General features: G+C 44.5%; 1 protein-coding gene across 1 annotated transcript in view; it reads right to left on the minus strand.

Moving 5' to 3' along the window:
* TAOK1 (TAO kinase 1) overlaps positions 1-19,203 on the minus strand; it is a 58,993-nt gene extending 39,790 nt beyond the window's left edge. Inside the window, exon 1 of the mRNA XM_081172012.1 lies at positions 18,772-19,203. The gene's annotated coding sequence lies outside the window, so the exon portion shown is untranslated. The remainder of the gene's footprint in view (positions 1-18,771) is intronic.
* Positions 19,204-19,504: the final 301 nt, after the last annotated feature.

Here is a 19,504-nt window from a genome sequence, read left to right on the forward strand (position 1 = left end):
GAAGAAACCAGGAAAAAACCTTTCAAATTCAGGAGAGACAATATGTTCAGGTTTTCCATGAGTTCAAGGCAAAAATTATTTACCAATCTCACTTGCCACTGTTACAGAGGAGTGGGATTGGACTGACACCTGAAAGAATCTGGAGACTGGGAAAAAGAACTGAGGATCAGAGGAAAGAACTGAATAGATTGAGGTTTCCACAATGGACTCCTAAATGAAGTTGAGACATTAAAAGTGCTCTGCCCAGGAAGCTGGCCCTTACAGAAGGGACTGCGGTCTGTGCTAGAAGAGGAGAAGCCTTGGGGGCCTTATAGGCTTGCATAACACAAACTTTTACCCACCTTGATAAAGATGCTGTCTCAACCTTTTTGCCTGCGTTTATTGTGTTCTGACAGGTTACAAATAATGACACATCTGTCCTAAAAGGACCCAGCCTGGAGCTGAAAGTCCCAACTGTCCAAACATTTCATCTGCTCTCCCTTCTTCAGAATGAGGAGAATGACCATGAAACATGGAAATCCAGGTTTGGCCAATGGACAGTCTTAAAGCCCCCACCCCTCCCCAAATTCCAATACTCTACCTGTTACAGTGAAAGTGAAAAAGGCAAGAGATAATTGACTAAGCAAATTGGCTTAAAAGCTGGATTAGTTACAGTGTGAAGGGCCACATTTAAATACCAGAAGGAAATGTGTGGCCTGGGATGGGAAGGAGCATCACATTGCTCCTAAGCACAGCGCACATGGATGCACGCATGAGTGTAGTCACCCTGGGGCAGCAGAGTATTGGGTTTAAAACAACTCAGGCTGTCTCACTGAAGAACAAACCAATCCAGATTGTGCCACTGGGAGGACAAGTTGGATCTGCAACAAAACATTGCAGTGTGTCAAGAGCAGCACGGACAGTTCCTGCCCCCCTCAACCCCCTCCTCTCCTCCAGGGTACTTCTCTTAAGCTGTCAGGGACTTGAGCAGGCTAATTCCCTTAACTTCCCTGCCCCCATCTCTAACCTCCCGCAAGTTGCCACCTCACTGTCCAGAGAAGCCTATTTCATATTTTGAAGTTTGGGGAAAGCACAGAAAGAGAGGCCTGCTGAACAATTTCTTGATATGCCTGCTGTGTCTGAAGACAAAGAGCTCATTATTAGAGTGCCAAAGTAACAGACCAAAGGTCAAAGATGTGCTTGTTGAGTGCCTTGTTATTTCCTGGCTTCATGGAGGAGCCTCAGATTGGCACCCATAATCAATATATCCTGCTGCTCTGAGGTCCCCCACTTTTGGCTAAAGATTTGCCCACCCACTAGGTCAAGGAAGCAGCGAGATGAGACGAATCTTGCAGGAAACCTTTGGCTCTGCAGGTTTTACTGAATTACAACTCCCATCATCCCTGCCCACTGTTTTCTGCTATCAAACAACAGAAGGAAGGAAGCCCATGGCAGGGCCCTGATATTTGAAACAATGGATCCCTAAAGGAGGGTGACTGTTTTGATCTTGATTGACCTCTTGTGTTGAATTCTGTTGATCAAGGTCATCAGTCTAAATTCCCTGTATGGAGGCAGAATTATCTGGTGCCCCATTGAGTACAGAATCACCCCCAGGTGTTGTATTAATTGGATTGGTTGGGAAAGGGGGGGAGGGACTGTTCCATTTGACCAGGAAGACAGCTTCTAGTGCTGGACTTGAAGCTGGGAGACTGGCGTTCAATTTCCCACTGAGCTATGAAATTCATTGGGTCACCTTTAGCCCGTCACCATCTCTCAGTGTAACCTACCTCACAGGGTTGTTTTTAACATAAAATGGGAAGAGGAAGAATCTTGTATGCCACCTTGAGCTCCTTGGAGGAAAGAAGGGATACAGATGTTACTACTACTACTACTACTACTACTAATAATAATAATAATAATAGTGAGGCAATTTACTTATGGACATGCTAGGTATGGCACTTTCACACCAAGCAATCTCAAGTGGCAGGTGGTAAAGACAGGAAGCAAAGGTCATCTGTAGGGCACTTGATCTGCATGCAGATTGTGCCATGTTCCATCTCTAGGTAGGGTTGGAAAGAGCCCTGACTGATTTTCTCCATCAGTCAACATTTGTAAGTCACCATGGGTGAAGTGGAGAACTCTAAAAGGTAAAACCTGATAGCGAGAATGCACTGAGACAAAGCAAGGAAACCTCTGGTGCAATATTCTCATGGGCACAGGGAAGCATCTCTTCATGCCATGAAAACCACCCAATGGTACCATTGTGGAGGAGGGCAGACCTCTATGTCACCTCTTCCTGCTTCTGCATATAAACTTTTCTTTTGCAATGCACAGTTGTCTGCTTTCTTATGCCTTCTCTTCCAATATTACAAAAGTCCTCACCACAATGGCCATGTCTGGAGACAGAACTCCACTACGTGTTTTATTAGGAGATGCAGTTTCTCACCAGCCAACTGCTGTGTTCTTTTACTTTGAAGGTAAGCTACTTGTGTTTCCTTTAGGAATTCTTAAGGTTTATTTCATGGTTTGTAGTACACAAGGGTTCCTTAAGGATCTGGTGAAGGTGAGCATACGTTCTGAGATCTTTTGAAAAAGGGCAGTATATAAATTGAATAATATTCACTGAGAAGAAACACTGGAACTTATCAGGAATTACACATATATAACATTGGCACCTTATAGTCTTTTGAATAGGGGAAGATATCACACACTTCCTGCTGAGACATCTGACAGACGCAGACAGGATCGAGTGTGATGTTCCTAGAGGCTAACTCCAAGCCCTGTATGTTAACAGGCTGCCTTCTATGAGCCTGAGAGGCATATAATCCACCTCTGGAATGGCACCTGAGGCAATCTGGAGAAAACACAATTAAAAGTTCAGCACATGTGTCAATGCTATCACAATAAAGGGAGTGTTTGCACATAACTGCAATCTCCTCTTGTGTGCATGGACTTCTATCACATGACTAGTTTATTTTTACACCTAGTTTCTGGATGGCAGGAGCAAGAATTTCTGAAAATAAAATATCCAGTAAGCCTTAAAGAAATAAAAGAGAAAACATATTACAACATTAAAATCTCATGTGAAGTTGCTGAATAATGGAGCATAAATTATTTGAAGATTTTCGTACTGGTGAAGATTCTAACTTTGTTTAAACCTTCTTTGGGGTTATTGGAGGGTCATTTAGACCCTCACATTTCCCTTCTCACAACTTTCTAGTCAGACGCACTGCTAGCTGGGTTTTTGAAACAATTTCACACGGGACAAAACTGGGGACATCATGTGAAATGAAACTGCAATGCTTCTTTTTTAAAAATGCTTGTCCAAAGTTGAGGACAGGATTTTGCAGCATCAAAGCCAGATGCAGAGCAACCACTGTTCCAGTTGTCAAATTATTTTCCTTCTGCAGTATCTAATATAGAAGCAGGAATGAATTTCCTCCTCTAATAATTCCCCCACAAACACACACCTACCCCCTCATCCCCGCAATCGCTCAAAAGGGCCTGGGAGGAAAGGGATTTTCTGTTATGTTGCATGAGGTTACTTACAATTCCACAGAGTGCATGAGACAGAGATTAAAATTATCCTCTAAACACACCATTAAATTCTTCCTGAATGGCTTTCAGCTGACAGTGAGAATTATTATCTCTTTTATGAATAGGGAGGCAAACTGAGAGTTTCACCAAGTTTTTTCCTTTCACTGTTACCTATTAATGATGCCTGAAAGCAGAATTAAATTGAAAATATGCTTGAAATATAGAACTGGCACGCCATAGCCTCTATCCATGTCAAATGACAAAGTGAGGCTATGAATCAGCAAATTAAGGTTTGAGTGCAAAAGCCACAATGAACTTTGCTGGATCCTGCTCATTTCAGTGGGGCTCAGGGAGGACTTCCCTGTGTGAATTTGCACTGCAACAAACAACAACTTCTTCAGTTCTTTGACTCGGAAGACACTCCACATTGAGGGTGCAAATCAAGGGCATTTGGAAGAGAGAAATCCATCTACAAGGTGCAGAATTAAAAGTTGTCCCTATTACTCAGTCACAAAGCAGTGAGCATTTCACACCTCTCTGAAGACATTTATGTATCCTCCATTTTATTTCATGGGCCAACAGTCACCCCATAGCATCATCCTGCAATACTGTGTTTTCTTGGAAGCTAGTTCCTCTGCATTCAAAAGGCACTTATTACCTATGGCACTTATTACCTATGAGGTTCACTGACAACTGCAAGCGCAGTATTGTTAAGTGTTGCAATTTGTTCCAAAAAGATCTATGCAGCTTTTCACCTCTATTAGACTTCTGCTATTCCACACTCATGGAATTCAGTATCACAGGTGGTGTTTGGATTTCAGTCCTGTCCCTCTACATTTCAGGGGGAAAAGAAAAATACAATCCATCCTCACAGCAAAGCCCATGCAAAACTCAGATGTTTTTCAATAGAGCTGGACTGGACCCCCCAGGTTTCTCTCTCACCGATACACAGACACATGACTGAAGTGTTTAGGAAGTGTCTGTAAAAGGCAGAAGCGTTCAGGAGGTAGAAGCTTTGTGACTTGTAAGCTTGACTGGCAAATAGCCCTTCCCTTGAGCTTACCTCACACTAACACAACACTGCACATTAGTCTTCGAAAGCTACTGGCCTGCAAAAAAAAGGTTGTGTCTAGGAAGGGGCTCATCTCTTCTGGCAGGAGGGGGAGGACACTTTCTTCCACCACATCTTTCAGCAGCTAAAAAGGAGCAAATCTGTGGATGGCGTCCTGTGAGCAGCTGTATGAGACAGAGACGTCAGCTACCTCCCCCTGAGGTCATGCCACTTAAGCTTCAGAACCTCCAAGAGAACTTTAAAGGGCAGTAAATGTGAACTTCACTGGAGCAATTGGTGAAGCATTAGAAGTGGTGTCATCTTAAACCTGAGGCACCGAAATAGCAATGAACAAGTAAGGGCTCTTTGCAGGGCCTCTAATGCTAAGGATGGCCATTCATCGTGCCTGTCTCATTCAGGGTGACACACAAGAGATGCTGGTTCCTCTGGGTATCCAGGGCCTGTTCAGCAGAGCAACAAAGTAAGAGGCAGCTCCAGTGGAAAAGGCTGCAGAGCACACGGAAAAGATTTCTGCATCCAGACAAACATCTACTAAACCTATCAGGAGAAAAGAACTGATGTGCTAGGCAGCTAGCTCTGTTTAACAAACACCTTTTTAAAAACCTCTTCAAGGAGGTTATTGTAATTTATTAAATTTATATACCGCCCTATAACTGCAGGTCTCAGAGCGATTGACTGGATAAAGATATAAAACCACAAAATACATAATCAAAAATAAAAACAAAACAAGCCAATAACCCCCAAAAACATTTTGAAAGGGCATACGATGTCAATCAACCAAAGGCCTGGTTAAAGAGGAACACTGGAGCCTAAAGGTGTATAATGCCTAAAGGTGTATAATGAAGGTGCCAGGCGAACCTCCCTGGAAGAGCACCCCACAGTCAGGGAACCGCTGCAGAGAAGGCCTGTTCTCGTGTTGCCACCCTCCGGACCTCTTGAGGAGGAGGCACACGAAGGAGGGCCTCAGAAGATGATATCAGGGTCCGAGTGGGTTCATATCGAAAGAGGTGGTCCTTGAGGTATTGTGGTCCTACGTATAATGCACTGCAGTAATCTAACCTTGAGGTTACCAGTGCATGGTTTACTTGTGCATCATAATGATCAAATGTGAGAGGAGGCAAGGGGCAATGATGGATTTGCACTTTTAACTTTGAGGGGTGGGGGGAGATGGGAGACCCAATCCAAGCAACACCCACCATACACTGAGGAGTCAGGATGCAGAGACAAATTGTTTCCTATGTATCTGAAGTGCAGCCTGTTTTGGCATATCAGCTTCAAGTCACTTGAGTGGCAGCGCACAACTGCAGTCATGTTTACTCAAAAGTAAACGCTATTGATTCTCCTGCTTTGCTGCCCGTTTGTTCCTGACCTGCTCTCTTGGGCTGACTCCCCGGGTTCTTGATGCTGACTTGCTGCTCCAGTCCTTCCCGTCAGCCCTGAATATCCTGCTTGCATCTGACCATGCTCCAGTACCTATCCTGCTGGACGGGCTCCAACTAAGGCTTCCTAGTGCAAATCTAACCATGGCAGGCCTGCCTACCCCTTGGTATCTGGAAGTTGAAATCTATGGAATGCTGTCAGGCTATGGCACTGAACAAGACGGCCCAGTTCACACAGCCCTCAAAGGCTAGGGTGACCAGAGAGAAGCCAATCTAATAAAACACCTACAACATCTATCACCTACAACATGTGAATGACACACACAACAGATTTAGTGGGGACGGGGGGACAGCTTCATGTGCAAGCACCTCTCAGATTAGCTAAAACTAGAGTGTACCAGAAAACAAGCTATTATCGATTTGGAACAAAGTGGAACACTGCTTGAGCACCAAAGTAATGGGATAATTAAAACGAACAACCTTGGGAAGTTAACACCAAAGCTGCTTGAATTCTGACATCTCAGAGTTAGCAGAAATCAAGGGTGAAGAAATTCATTCTGCACCTCAAATCTTTCATAGTAGCATAGTCTTAAACTGAGTCAGACCACTGCTCCATCTAGCTCAGCATTGTCCACACTGACTGGCAGTGCGTCTCCAGGGTAACTAGCAGGAGCCTCTCCCAACCCTACCTAGAGATACCAGGAATTGAACCTGGGGGCTTTTGCATGCAAAGCAAATATCCCAAAGTAATGGGATAATTAAAACGAACAACCTTGGGAAGTTAACACCAAAGCTGCTTGAATTCTGACATCTCAGAGTTAGCAGAAATCAAGGGTGAAGAAATTCATTCTGCACCTCAAATCTTTCATAGTAGCATAGTCTTAAACTGAGTCAGACCACTGCTCAATCTAGCTCAGCATTGTCCACACTGACTGGCAGTGCGTCTCCAGGGTAACTAGCAGGAGCCTCTCCCAACCCTACCTAGAGATACCAGGAATTGAACCTGGGGGCTTTTGCATGCAAAGCAAATATCCCAAAGCCTATTTGATTTGCCACGCTAAGTCACATACAAGATATAAATCCCTCAAACAGGAGAGAAAAGATGAACTAATGAGATTTTCATTCATGGCAGTGTTCAAAAGGTAATTCATGGCAAATTCCCTTGAGAAAACAGATCAAGCCAGTCAAAAGAAGCAAAAAGGAAAAACAACTAGAACTTGAAGATCAAGCACATTTAAAAATCAAGCGAGATGGTAAAATCAGTATTTTTGACAATTGGTGGTGAGGAAGCTCAAGAAAGAAAAGTTATAAACATGTCCATGTTTTGTTTTGGCATCTAGGATGTGGAAAGATGTTTAGAAACTGGCTGGTTTACACAAAAAACCTGAATTTTTAAAAAGAAGAATTGTGTGACCAGAAATGCTAAATTCTGCCAAACATACTTAGCAAACCAAGGAAATCATGCTGTTACTTTTCATAATTCTGGATGCGGAGTTTGCCTTACGTTGCCATGGCATTTTCTTTGCTTCCTAATCCCAGATTCTAAGCCTCTGTGGACTGAACGAGCCAAACTACTACAGTTTTACATGTTTCTGAAATGTACCACTCTATTCAGACTACGACTCCCACAAGAGAGAAAAAGCAACTGGTCCTGCTTCACCAGGGCAGTATGACTCCAACATTTATCCCTCCAACCCTCACATGATTGAATGGAACAACTTGTTAACCAACATTTGGGGAGAAGATGAGTAAAAACAAACACACACAGCCATTGTTCTTCCAGCCTAGTGGAAGGCATGCATCCCTAGAAAGGTCCAGGAGTCAACTTCCTCCTCTCTCCCTGCATTTCAATAAATTTCAAGAGGCCAAAAACACCATCTATCAGACAGATATTTCAACTAATTCTATTTGGCTAAATTTCAAAGAAACAGATTTTTCTTATAGACAACGTATCAGCTGCAGGTTCACACAAAACTACTTTTGTGCACTCCAATAGAGGCTTTGGGCTTATTTTTCTTGAACGCTCACACAGCAAGTTCTTTGTGACCTAATGTTAAATTGGAGCAGAGGGTTAACACCTCAGTCCAAACTAACTGGGAAGGATGACAAAGGAAGGTGGTTTTAAGGTACAGAGGTACCTTGGGTTAAGTACTTAATTTGTTCCGGAGGTCCGTTCTTAACCTGAAACTGTTCTTAACCTGAAGCACCACTTTAGCTAATGGGGCCTCCTGCTGCCGCCGCGCCGCTGGAACACAATTTCTGTTCTCATCCTGAAGCATAGTTCTTAACCCAAGGTACTATTTCTGGGTTAGCGGAGTCTGTAATCTGAAGCGTATGTAACCTGAAGCATATGTAACCCGAGGTACCACTGTACTTCTCACTTCCAAGCACTCCAATCCCTGTTTTGCAAATACAGTGGTACCTCGGTTTTCAAACATCTCTGTTGACAAACACTTCGGTTTTCGAATGCTGTAAACCCGGAAGTAAATGCTTCAGTTTTCGAACACACCTTGGAAGTCAAACATGCTATGCAGCTTCTGTATTGAGTTTTCCGTATTGAGTTTTCGGTTTTCAGATGTTTGGGAACTCGAACAGTCTTCCGGAATGGATTACGTTTGAAAACCAAGGTACCACTGTATGCTTCTCTTCTCAGTCAAGAGGCACAAACTGAAAAAATGGGTGGAGTTAACTGCAGGTATAGGGAATGTTTTTATTCCCTACCCATCTCCACCTTCACCCAAGATCCCTTTTACAATGGATCGTGGGGACAGACAAAAGTTGTTTGCACTACTTATTTCCAAGAAAGAGCCAGTAGAACCTAGGAAGAAAACAAAAATGCTTTATTGGGTGTAAAGATTAAAAATTAGCCACCCTCAAAGTGTTTTGTTAAACCAAGACTTCAGTATTTATCTGTGCTCATTAGAACTAAACATCTATTATGCAAGTTGATTACTCAGCACCACAAGCAGCTTAGCATCTCATCTGAGCCCAACAGAGTAAGGCAAGTGAAAAGTGGATGGAGAACAGTTTTGCCTGCAGAAATGCTACCATTTCTCTGCAAAAGTACCTAGATTTGCTTTTTCAACTAAGTCTAACTGAGTGGTAGCTGGTGCTTATTGGGACTGATAAGACAATGGCAGGCAGAGTCAACTAATTCTAACTTTCTCTCCACCCTCCTCCCTGCTGAATTCTAAGAGGATGACAAAGTGGAGGAAGCTCACAGCCAGTGCCATCAGTAAGAAGGGAAGCAGGTGAGGGCAGGCTGGGTGAGGTTTGTGGATCAGAGCCCAATTTGCCCTGATAGACCAGCCTCCACTGGCCTTACTTTCCCAAGGAAATTGCCAAGGGCTTCATTTTCCTCTAGTACATCTTTTCAGTGCTTCTCATAGATTATGAATCAGTACTGGAGAATTCCAGTCCCAAAAAGTCATGATAGCAGCAGTGACCTTGGAACACAGCCCTCTCTCTGCAAATTTACACTCACTCTTAGAAGCGTCTTTCCTTGTATCTGGCCCCCTCAAAGTTGCACACAATGACTCACACATTTTGTTTATTTGCAATGATACACGCATGCAAAAAGAAAAAAGTCTCTCAGTAAAATTTCAGTTAAATCATTTGCCTCCATCTAGAATGTAGCTGGGTAGCAGGCTTATAAGCAGCCACTTACATCATCAAGAGACCAAACAAGAAGGATTTTAGAAATCTGAACAGTTTCTTATCCTCCTTTCAAGCAGATGATGTGATTAGCAGAGATGTAGGTGGGCAAGTAAAAAGATGGTTAACTACCAGCTTTTATGCATTTGTTTGAAAGGGCAACATGTGCATGTATGCAAAGAAATAATGCAACAACCACAAACGCCAGAGTCATGGCAGGCCCCACAGAGAAAACTGATCTTCACAACATCAAGCCGCTGGCAAATCTTTCCTAGACTCAGCCTGCATTAACAACAGCAAATATATCCAAGTCATCTGGCCTATGAACATAGGACGCAGCCTAATACCAAGTCAGACTAACAGTCCATCCAATGCAGTATTGTCCACACTAACAGGCAGCAATGGCTCTCCAGAGTCTCAGATGGATGTCTCTTTCCCAGGCCTACCTGGAGATGCTATTTGGGGACTGAACCTTGGCCTTCTGCATGAAAAGCTGCTGCTGTACCACTGTGTTATGGCCCTTCCCAAAGGTCTAACCCTCAATCATGCCTGGAACTTAATCCAGTTAAAAATCCTCTACTCCAGGTGTATTTTCTGCTTGGTTTAACATTTACAAGTTTTATTTGACTTTGTTTGCTATGAAATTGTTTGACAGACAATTTTTCACTGAAAGAGCAGGAATGAAATATAAATCAATAAAACTGCTATCTAATTCTCAGACAAAAATAATCACCAATTATTTATCCATACAGAAAATAACTGAGGACTGTTGTTGTCAGCTTGGGCATCAAAGTTTGTAGCAAGCTGTAGATCTTTGCATATTTGTTTTCCATTCTTCTAATAAATTCATTATGTTACTTTTATGTTTTTCACGACTACAACACTGAGGTGATGCTTTAAGTACATTCTCTATCCTCACTTCACATTGTTGAGTAGTTATAGCCAAGTTAGACCCCCAGCCTAAATATATGTGAAGCATGACTCAAGAAGATTATCTTCTAACAGCCACACTGATTTTTTTTTATTAAAAAAAAGCATGTCCCAGTGAAGGTTCTCAAGCTTTCTACCTTCAGAGACACCTATGCACTGTACATGTATCTGGTCTGCCATGACACTCTTGCACACTGCAGTAGATTCTGGAAGAGCAATCAGTTTCCACAGGTCCACCAGCCAGTTTTGTTGCGCCTCATCATTACCCTGAACCAACTTGAGCACACATACCCAATACAATGTGCCCTGGAGCTAAAATGCTGGAGGAGAATATAAGCAGGGCTGGAGAAGCCATCTTGATAACAGTGGACTGCCTTCTCACAGTTCTGTGAAACAGTTTGGCTGCCACTGCACTAACGTATTATCCAAAGCAATCAGGCAACACCTTATACATCCAGCAGTGTAATGCATCTTGAAGCGAAACAGGTGTGGCCCCTAGGCGATCTAGTCCTACAACAAAAAACCACAAATATGTATGAAATGATCAGATGCTTCTCTGCCCAATATCAGGAAATAGCTGACCTGAAAACCAAATGCCAAGTCAACGCATACCTTCTTATCAATTAAACACAGTAAGTAAATAGGCAGGCCAGGTGTACAGTCTAGCACCTCTAACAAGGAAACAGACTGCAAACCCAGAGCTCCCTAGCATGGATAGAAAGAGGTTCTTAAGGCAATTTACTCCATGCCAGACAATAAATTAGATATCATCATCTAAACAATCAGGGTGGGACCAACAGTTCAGAAGTTTTCAAGCCCCAGCCAGCAGATACAATCATCTGACTGCAGCCCAATGCTACATCACGAATGAAAGTAGTGGCTCAAGTGTGGGGAGACTGGCCCGATTATTATCTCCCCCACCCTTTGTGGGCAAAGTTCCAAAGAAGGGTGGAACTGCCCACCTGTCAATCACAATCACAATGTCACAATCATGATAAGATGGCGTCATTTGCCCACAAGGGTCTTCAGATGCCCTTCTTAGAGTGCTATCTTGCCCTGCACTTTGAAAGGGGCTTTGCAGGCACTGCTGATGACTGGTGCCTGCAAACTCCCTTTCAACCAAGCCCTGCCTTTACCTGCCCCACACCTGATATCAGAAAGTAATCCAGAATGAAGCAGGCCACTAGAAGGGGAGGCAAAGGCCAGCAGTAGCAGACAGATGAAGCAGAGAAGTCATGGCACTCTGATAGAGACAACTTATTGTCCATGGTGGGGAGGCTAACCTTTTTGGCCCTGAGGGCCATATTCACATGTGGCCTACTCTCTGGGAACTGAATGCTACTGGTACACTCTTGCATGCAAGCATACACACAAGCAGGCAGCCACGCTGCATGCAGATCATATGAGAAAAGAGGGTTATTGCCTCTTGCCGCTCATAAAATGATCCCTTTGCTAATGGGGAAGGGGCAATTTGCTTCCCTGTTGGGGTGCTAAGCTACACCCATCCAAGCACTATGTCTTCTTTTTTCATTTTGCCACTGTTGCTAAAATTGGTTGGGTCTTTAAGGAGGAAGCACTAGAGCAGTGTTTCCCAAACGTTTTTGGGCAACGGCACACCTGTGTACTAAAAAAAAATCTCGCGGCACACCACCATTAAAGCCCCGCCCCGTGACGTCAGCGCGCAGCGTCACGCCGGGAGGGACGCACAAAAGTGAACGTTTTTTCCCTCGGCAGCTCCTCTCAGCTGCGCTCAATCCGCCTCGGAGCGCAGGAGCGATGCCTCTCTCTGGCTCTCCCTCCGCGCAGGCTGAGGGAGGGAGGGAGGGGCGCGTGTGACCCGTCTCTGCTGGGAGACCAAACCCAGCGAGACAGAGTCGCGCGGAGGCGCCCAGGCAGCGCTGCCGGCTGCGAGGAGGAGCGCCAGGCAGCAGCAGGAGGCGCGGCCTCTCCTCGCCGCCGCCGCCCCGCCTCTCGCCGCCCGACTCACCCGCCTCCCTCCAGGCATCTCGCGGCACACCAGCCGGTGTCTCACGGCACACTCGTGTGCCGGGGAACACCGGTTGGGAAACACTGCACTAGAGTACAGACGCAGGAAGCTTTTTTCCAAGTTGTCACGTTTATGCCTTTGTATATATACTCATATGGGTTCAGAGAATTCTTTTTGTAAAGTGTAGAACTAAAAGGCCACAAAATAAAAGGTGTCCCATACACCTGGCTAGACAAACTGGTAGAGCAGCAGGATGGCAGCAAATGTCTGCCCACTTTGAAGGGTCCAAAACAAAGAAGCAGGCTGAGGCTTTGATGGAACAAGATTCATTAAGTTCAACGAAGATAAGACCGAAGTTGTAGGCTACACCAAGACATACACAATCCTGAGGCTGAAGGTTCCGGCCTAATTAATACACAAAATCCACATGAGCAGTTTAAATATTACAGGAAATTTGAACATTTAAAATGTGCTGAACCAGCAAACAGCCAAGTTCAAAGTCATTCAGCCAGAATACTAGCCTTGCAAGATCTTCAGGTAATACGCTCTCACAGCATCGTGACGAAACAAGACTACAGTGGTGCCTCGCAAGACGAAAATAATCCGTTCCGCGAGTCTCTTCGTCTAGCGGTTTTTTCATCTTGCGAAGCAACCCTATTAGCGGCTTAGCGCTATTAGCGGCTTAGCGGCTATTAAAGGCTTAGCGGCTAAAAGGCTATTAGCGGCTTAGAAAAGGGGGGGGGAGCGAAAAAAAATCGGAACACTCGCAAGACGTTTTCGTCTTGCGAAGCAAGCCCATAGGAAAATTCGTCTTGCGAAGCAGCTCAAAAATGGAAAAACCTTTCGTCTAGCGGGTTTTCCGTCTTGCGAGGCATTCGTCTTGCGGGGCACCACTGTACCTCATTCTGCACATCATGTGCTACTGTAACAAATATATCTCTGAGAGTTACAAAAGCAGGGTCAGTTGAAAAACCACAAGACAGTAAAAAATAGCAAATCCCAAAAATTCAAACTTAATGGGTTTTCCCACTTGACTCTAAGCATTTTTTTTAAAGGAGACTATTTCCTGCACTTTCAACAACGTTTAACTCTTAACACAAGATTCTACAAGGTATGTTTCTTGAGAATGGCTGCCATGTGATTGAGGTAAACTGCCTTGTAATATTTACATACACCATGTATACAGGTATGCAATGAGTACAGTGATCTGTAAAAAGAGTAATGTATACTATGTTGTCTTACACACCCTCATCTGTTATCTTCGTAATTTTTCCCTCACGTACCTGTATCACAGGAAGAAATATGTAAGGAGTTATGGGAGTGGCTTGGCATTATGTAAATGAACCTGGATGGATTCTCTCCTCACTGTTTTCCTGGCAGACCATAGCTTGCAACTTCACCCAAACTGGCAAACTATGGTTTGGAAGAAGGAGAGAATTGCTATGAAAGGTGAGGAGGGAGAGCGCAAGTCCAAGGATTAGGCACAGAGCACCAACTCCTATGCATTTAACGTTATATTTTGGTTTAAAAGTAACAGCTTCTAAAATCACAACACAGAAAATGTCTGGATCATTTTTTAAAGGGGAAGATTATGATGTTTCGTAAGAAAGAAAATACATAAATGTTCATTTTTTTTAAAGTCTACCTTAGATGTTACAAAGTTCAGAAAACACCTGTTTGCCACATGCAAAAAATTAATTTTGATGGTCCACGTTTTTTAAAAAAGAACCCACTAACCTCTGCACTTAGACCCGTTTATTGTTTCTAAAGAAACAGTGCCCTTAAACCCATGATTGAGAATGAGTATTTCTTTGACCTGATGTCTCAGTATGACACAATAAATCTAAGGCGGTGATGATAATGATTAAAAATAATAAAAGTCTCCAAAGTGTAGAATAGAAAAATATATACAACAGAGTACAATAAACTGCAAGAAAACCAATATAAATCACAACACAAGAGGCCTAGAAAAATACCTTCACAAGCTGGAGGATTAAGAAGTGCTCTCAGCAATCCCACATACTACAAACCTAAACACAGAATGAGAAATACTAAAAATAAAAAGCTTATTTCACCGCCACCCCATTCTATCTATTCAGGGGTTCAGAAGCAAACAAATAATCCATGTAAACTGTCAAAATTGTCTCTAAACCAAGAAAGATAGAAGTAGGAATACTTATAATACCCATTCCTTCCACAAAGAGTCCAGCACTGCACCCCATGCAGGGGCAATCCATCAAAAGCTTGGCATAAAAAGGAAGTGGCCCCCGGCATACCAACAACATATGAACGTATTTTGAGAAACTATATGGATGTAACACAGAGGCACATCAGCTTGAATTAGTACTGTACAAATGTTGCAAAGAATTTGACCTGGAAGGTCAAACCCATTGTCAGCCATGCTTGTCCTTGGGCACAAGCAGCTGGCAAATAGTAAAAAGATATATTGTATTTAAAAGGGGTGAGGTCTGAAGTTATAAGCATCCATTTCTTCTGTGAAAAAACCAGCGTATAGCAGCCTACACTACTGTAGAAATATAAATGGTAAGAAATCTACATCTCTATGAATTATATCCTAGCTTCCTACTGCGTGGATTCAAGTTCCATATGCAATGATGAGCTACATTCTAGAGCAGTCTTGTTGACACGTTCCTACATTAATGGCTTAAACAAAACACCTATTCACCTTGAGACAATTCTTACTAGCCACAAATGGCCAGCCAGGCAAGTTGCCACTTGCAAGTCTGAATTGCAGAAAAGCAACAAGACTGAAAATATTTTACCCACTTTTAACCCAAATAAGCATCTGAGGACCCATTTCTTAATCTTTTGCCATATATTTGCATGGTGGTAATGCTGCTATTCTGACTCACCTTGGATCAGACTGTGACCCGCTAATGGGTCCCAACCCACCAGCTGAAGACCAATGTTTTAAAGTATTGCATTTAGTAAAAAGAAAGGAATCATACATAATATAGACAGAATTAATGCCAGAAAGTATGTGGCACATTTGCAGGTAACATTCAGAGTTTAGCCAAGAATGAAGAAACAGTTTTGCTTAATTTTCTCAATTGAAACTTTAGCCACTGCCCCCCAAATAAACCACATATAAAATACACTCTGTCATGATAAACAGAAAATACCTTCCTCTTGGCTATAGAAATAACCTCATGAAGACCCAAGGCTTCAAAAATGACCTCATGAAGATGTAAGGCTTAAGTTATGGTACATATTTATCAACATACTGAAGTAATGAATATATTACTCACATGACAAAACAATTTTAATTTCACTCAGTTCCTTGTACCACACCCCTCACTAAGATGCCAGAGTACTTATATGTATTGGTATCCACCAAAGAATATTTTCAACCATCTTGCCAAACAGCAATGAGTAAGATAGTCAAACAAGGTATCATAAAGGAATGAAAACTCTTAAGTCCTGACACTTAGATCCCAAAAGATAACTGGATGCACTGAAATGATTCTTTTGCTGCTGGGCACAGCAATTACTAAAGAGAATCAACACAAGGCCTTTTTAATATAGGTCACAGTCATCAATTAGCAGCCTGGGCAGCCTGAAAAAAAAGCCTTTTCCACACTACACACCCCTTTCTCTTGTCCCTCTAAAGAAGCAGGTTTCCAGCAAAAATGAGCAGGCCAATTAAAAGGAATACATGAAATAAATGTTGCTTTCATTTCCACATTTTTTTTAAGCTTTCATCCAGGGTCTTCACTAGGATGTGATCAGGCCAAATCAATGACAAGTGGCCCGACTGACTGCCATCCCCACCACAAGTCACTGGGGGAAAGTGTGTCAGGCTGGTCCTGTTACTGGTTAAGAAAAGAGGAAGCAACCCTTCCAAAGGAGGTGCCATTATGCCTCCTGATGCTCCACCTCTAAGGGTACAACAGTTTCCAAGGCTGTGTATGTGGAAAGAGAAAGACTTCTGCAGCACCACAGGCATCCAAAAAGGGGAGGGTATTTCTGGCTACCCCAGAAGGCTACTATAACAAGCCTCCAATGGTATACGGACACAACCGGCAAACGCAGGCTACAAGCTGCTTCTCCTTTGGGGGGTGGGCGCATCTTTCCACTCCCCTATCCTGTCCAGGCCATCATCTCAACCAGGAAATGCTGGTGTACTTGTGCACCAAGTCCTGGGACAAAAAAAGGGGGCTGAGGGAAGACAGTCACATACCACCCAGAAGAACATAGCTAAAAATAGGCAGGTGGCCCTGCTGTCTTCTGCCTGGCTCCCAGGGCACAAAGAAAGGCCCCTGAGCCGTAAATGAAGGGGCAACACTTTGCAAATCCTGGCACAGCCTTCCAGGAGCTAAGAATCCTCCCCCCCCCCACAGACCCGTTCTATGAGTTACACTACAGAAGGAGACATGTCCCTCTTAAACCCCCTCTGAGCCAGGCCTGTGATTTGTCTTCTACACTCTAAAAGCTGGGAAGGGGTCCCAAACTCGGAAAGGTCACAAAACTGATAACTATCCACTACATATCTAACGCTGAAAACAAACAAACCCTGCAATAACAATTCTCACTTTTAATCACAAGCACTTTTTAATCACAAAAAATTACATATTACATTCCTGGAGAAAGAACATCACAATTTATCCACTAGCAGCCCTTCCTCTTCACCCCCACTCCTTGAAGCACAAGCAATTCCATTCTGCCTTCCTGTCACCTGTTCCAACCATGAAGAGAATACATCTCTAAGCAATCAACCCACAATATTGTTCCTTTGACCTCTATAAGGAATATGGCAATCTGGGGTGCTGCCCTCCCCTATTGCAGCACTGCACCCCACCCCCAGAAACAGCAATCAACGATGGTGGGCTTTCTGTGATATCTCCCCCTGCTATTCAACTCTATTGTTTTTGTAACATTTTCTCTAATAGGAAGATGGGATATTGTTGTTATATTGGCCTTTATTGGCATAAGTGGAAGACGGGATATCATATTTAAAATAAACAACAAAGGAAACCTTGATGTGCAGCCCCAATACATCACTGCCCACACCCACCCATACCCCAAAAAGTATCATGTGAATGACTAAATGATGTCCTGATCACCTCCTGTTCCCCAATAAAGATGCCCTCCTCTTCCGCCCCATATCACATTCAGATCCTTTTCCTTAGTAGGCACAACACTTTCCAAAGCCCTGACTGCCCACCCACAATAAAAAGACACCACAACCCTGTGTTATATTGTGGGAGTGGGAAAGAATTCCCTTCCATAGAAAACTATCCCTTCACATTATATTCGGATTTTCCCCATTGGGAAAAGGCAACTCCTCATCCCCCATTGACACTCCCCCCACCACCAAAAACCAAAGAAAGATACACCCTATGTTAGTTATTTTATAGAGGGAGAGAGAGGTCCAACCCCGAACAGAGGTATTACACCTGTCCTGATCCCCTCCCCCCTCTTGAGGACAGTTATCTCCTATTCCTGACTCTCTCCCATTTAAAAGCATCCACGCCTCCTTGTTATTCTATAAGGGAGATGACAAATCCCTTTCCCCTGTATATATCCTGATTCTTCCCCAGTAGAGAAAGACACCTAAGCCACTAGTGCCCCCCATGCGCCATCGAGTTGTATCTATATATTTATATCAATTTCTACACACACACACACACACACACACACGGGATTCAATATTACACATTACATGTCTCTATATATTTGCCTGTTGTATGTAATATATACATGCAATATCCATACATAAACACATTGTCTCCAGTGCCCCCCAAAATGTATCTCTGAAAAGGACTGTGTATGTGTAGAGAGAAAGGGAATGTTTCACTATACACTACAGTATACACTATACACACACACACACTATATATATATATATATACACACACACACACACACACACACATAAACAGTACACACAAACACACAGGCTTTCATAGAGATACAAACCTATACACAGACACACATTCGGAAGCTATACTCCCATGTAAATTTGAAAGGGGGAAGGGAAGAAGATCGCCCCCCCTCCGGAGACGTCGACCCCTCCCCCCAGGTGTGTGTCCCCTCCTCCCAAAAACGCCGCTGCTTTTTGGGAGGAGGGGAGAGTTGTCTCCTTTTAACCCTTTCCACACCCCTCCCACACCCCCTCCACGACCCGAGGAGGCCCCGCCCCAAGCAGGATTCTGATTCTGCCGCCGCCGCCCTCGTCCTCCGGCCCTCCTCCGCGGAGCGGAGCCGCTCACCCTTCAGGTCCTCCTCGTCCTCCGTGGCCGATGTCGCTGCCGCCAAGGCCCCTCGCCCGGCCTGCGCCCGCCCAGTCCGCTCCGGTGCGGGGAGGGCCGAAGGGAGGCGGGGAGGGCGGGCCGGGCCGGAGGCCGCCGGCGCCTCCCTCACGGGCGACGGAGAGAAGGAGGAGGATGGTGACGACGAAGGCGACACCCCTCGCACCCCACCCCCGAGGGCAACCGCCACCAGCACCGGCTTCCCCCCTTCGGACTCCCCAGTCTCAGCCGCCTCAGCCGCCGCCTCTTTCTCCTCCGCCTCCGCCGCCCGCCCTTCCTCGTCCGCCTCAGCCACTGCCTCAGCAGCCCACCGGGCTCCCTCTCGCGAGACTTGGGCCCGGGCTCGAGCTCGGCGGCGAGAACCAGAACGGGACCATTCTCGTCATCGGCGCTCGCGGACTGACTGGGAGGCGCGGTGATTGGCAGGAGGGAAGGAGGGAGGAGCCAGAGGCGGAGGCGGGGACGGCGAATGGGCGGGTCGGACAGAGAGATGGAATGCGCGTGCGCACATAGGGAAAAAGCGAGAGGGTGGGACTAGTAAAAAGCGAGAGGGTGGGACTAATAGAAAAAAAGACGTCAACTGCTTTTTATCTTCCTCTCGCGGCTTGGTGAAGGAGGGTGGGAGGGGAAGTGAAGGGTGCGAGCGCGCATGCGCACAAGGAGACAATAAAAAGAAGGCGTACCAGAGGGGGAA

Source organism: Podarcis bocagei, assembly GCF_964188305.1.
Source record: "Podarcis bocagei genome assembly, chromosome: 15".
NCBI classification, from domain to species: Eukaryota; Metazoa; Chordata; class Lepidosauria; order Squamata; family Lacertidae; genus Podarcis; species Podarcis bocagei.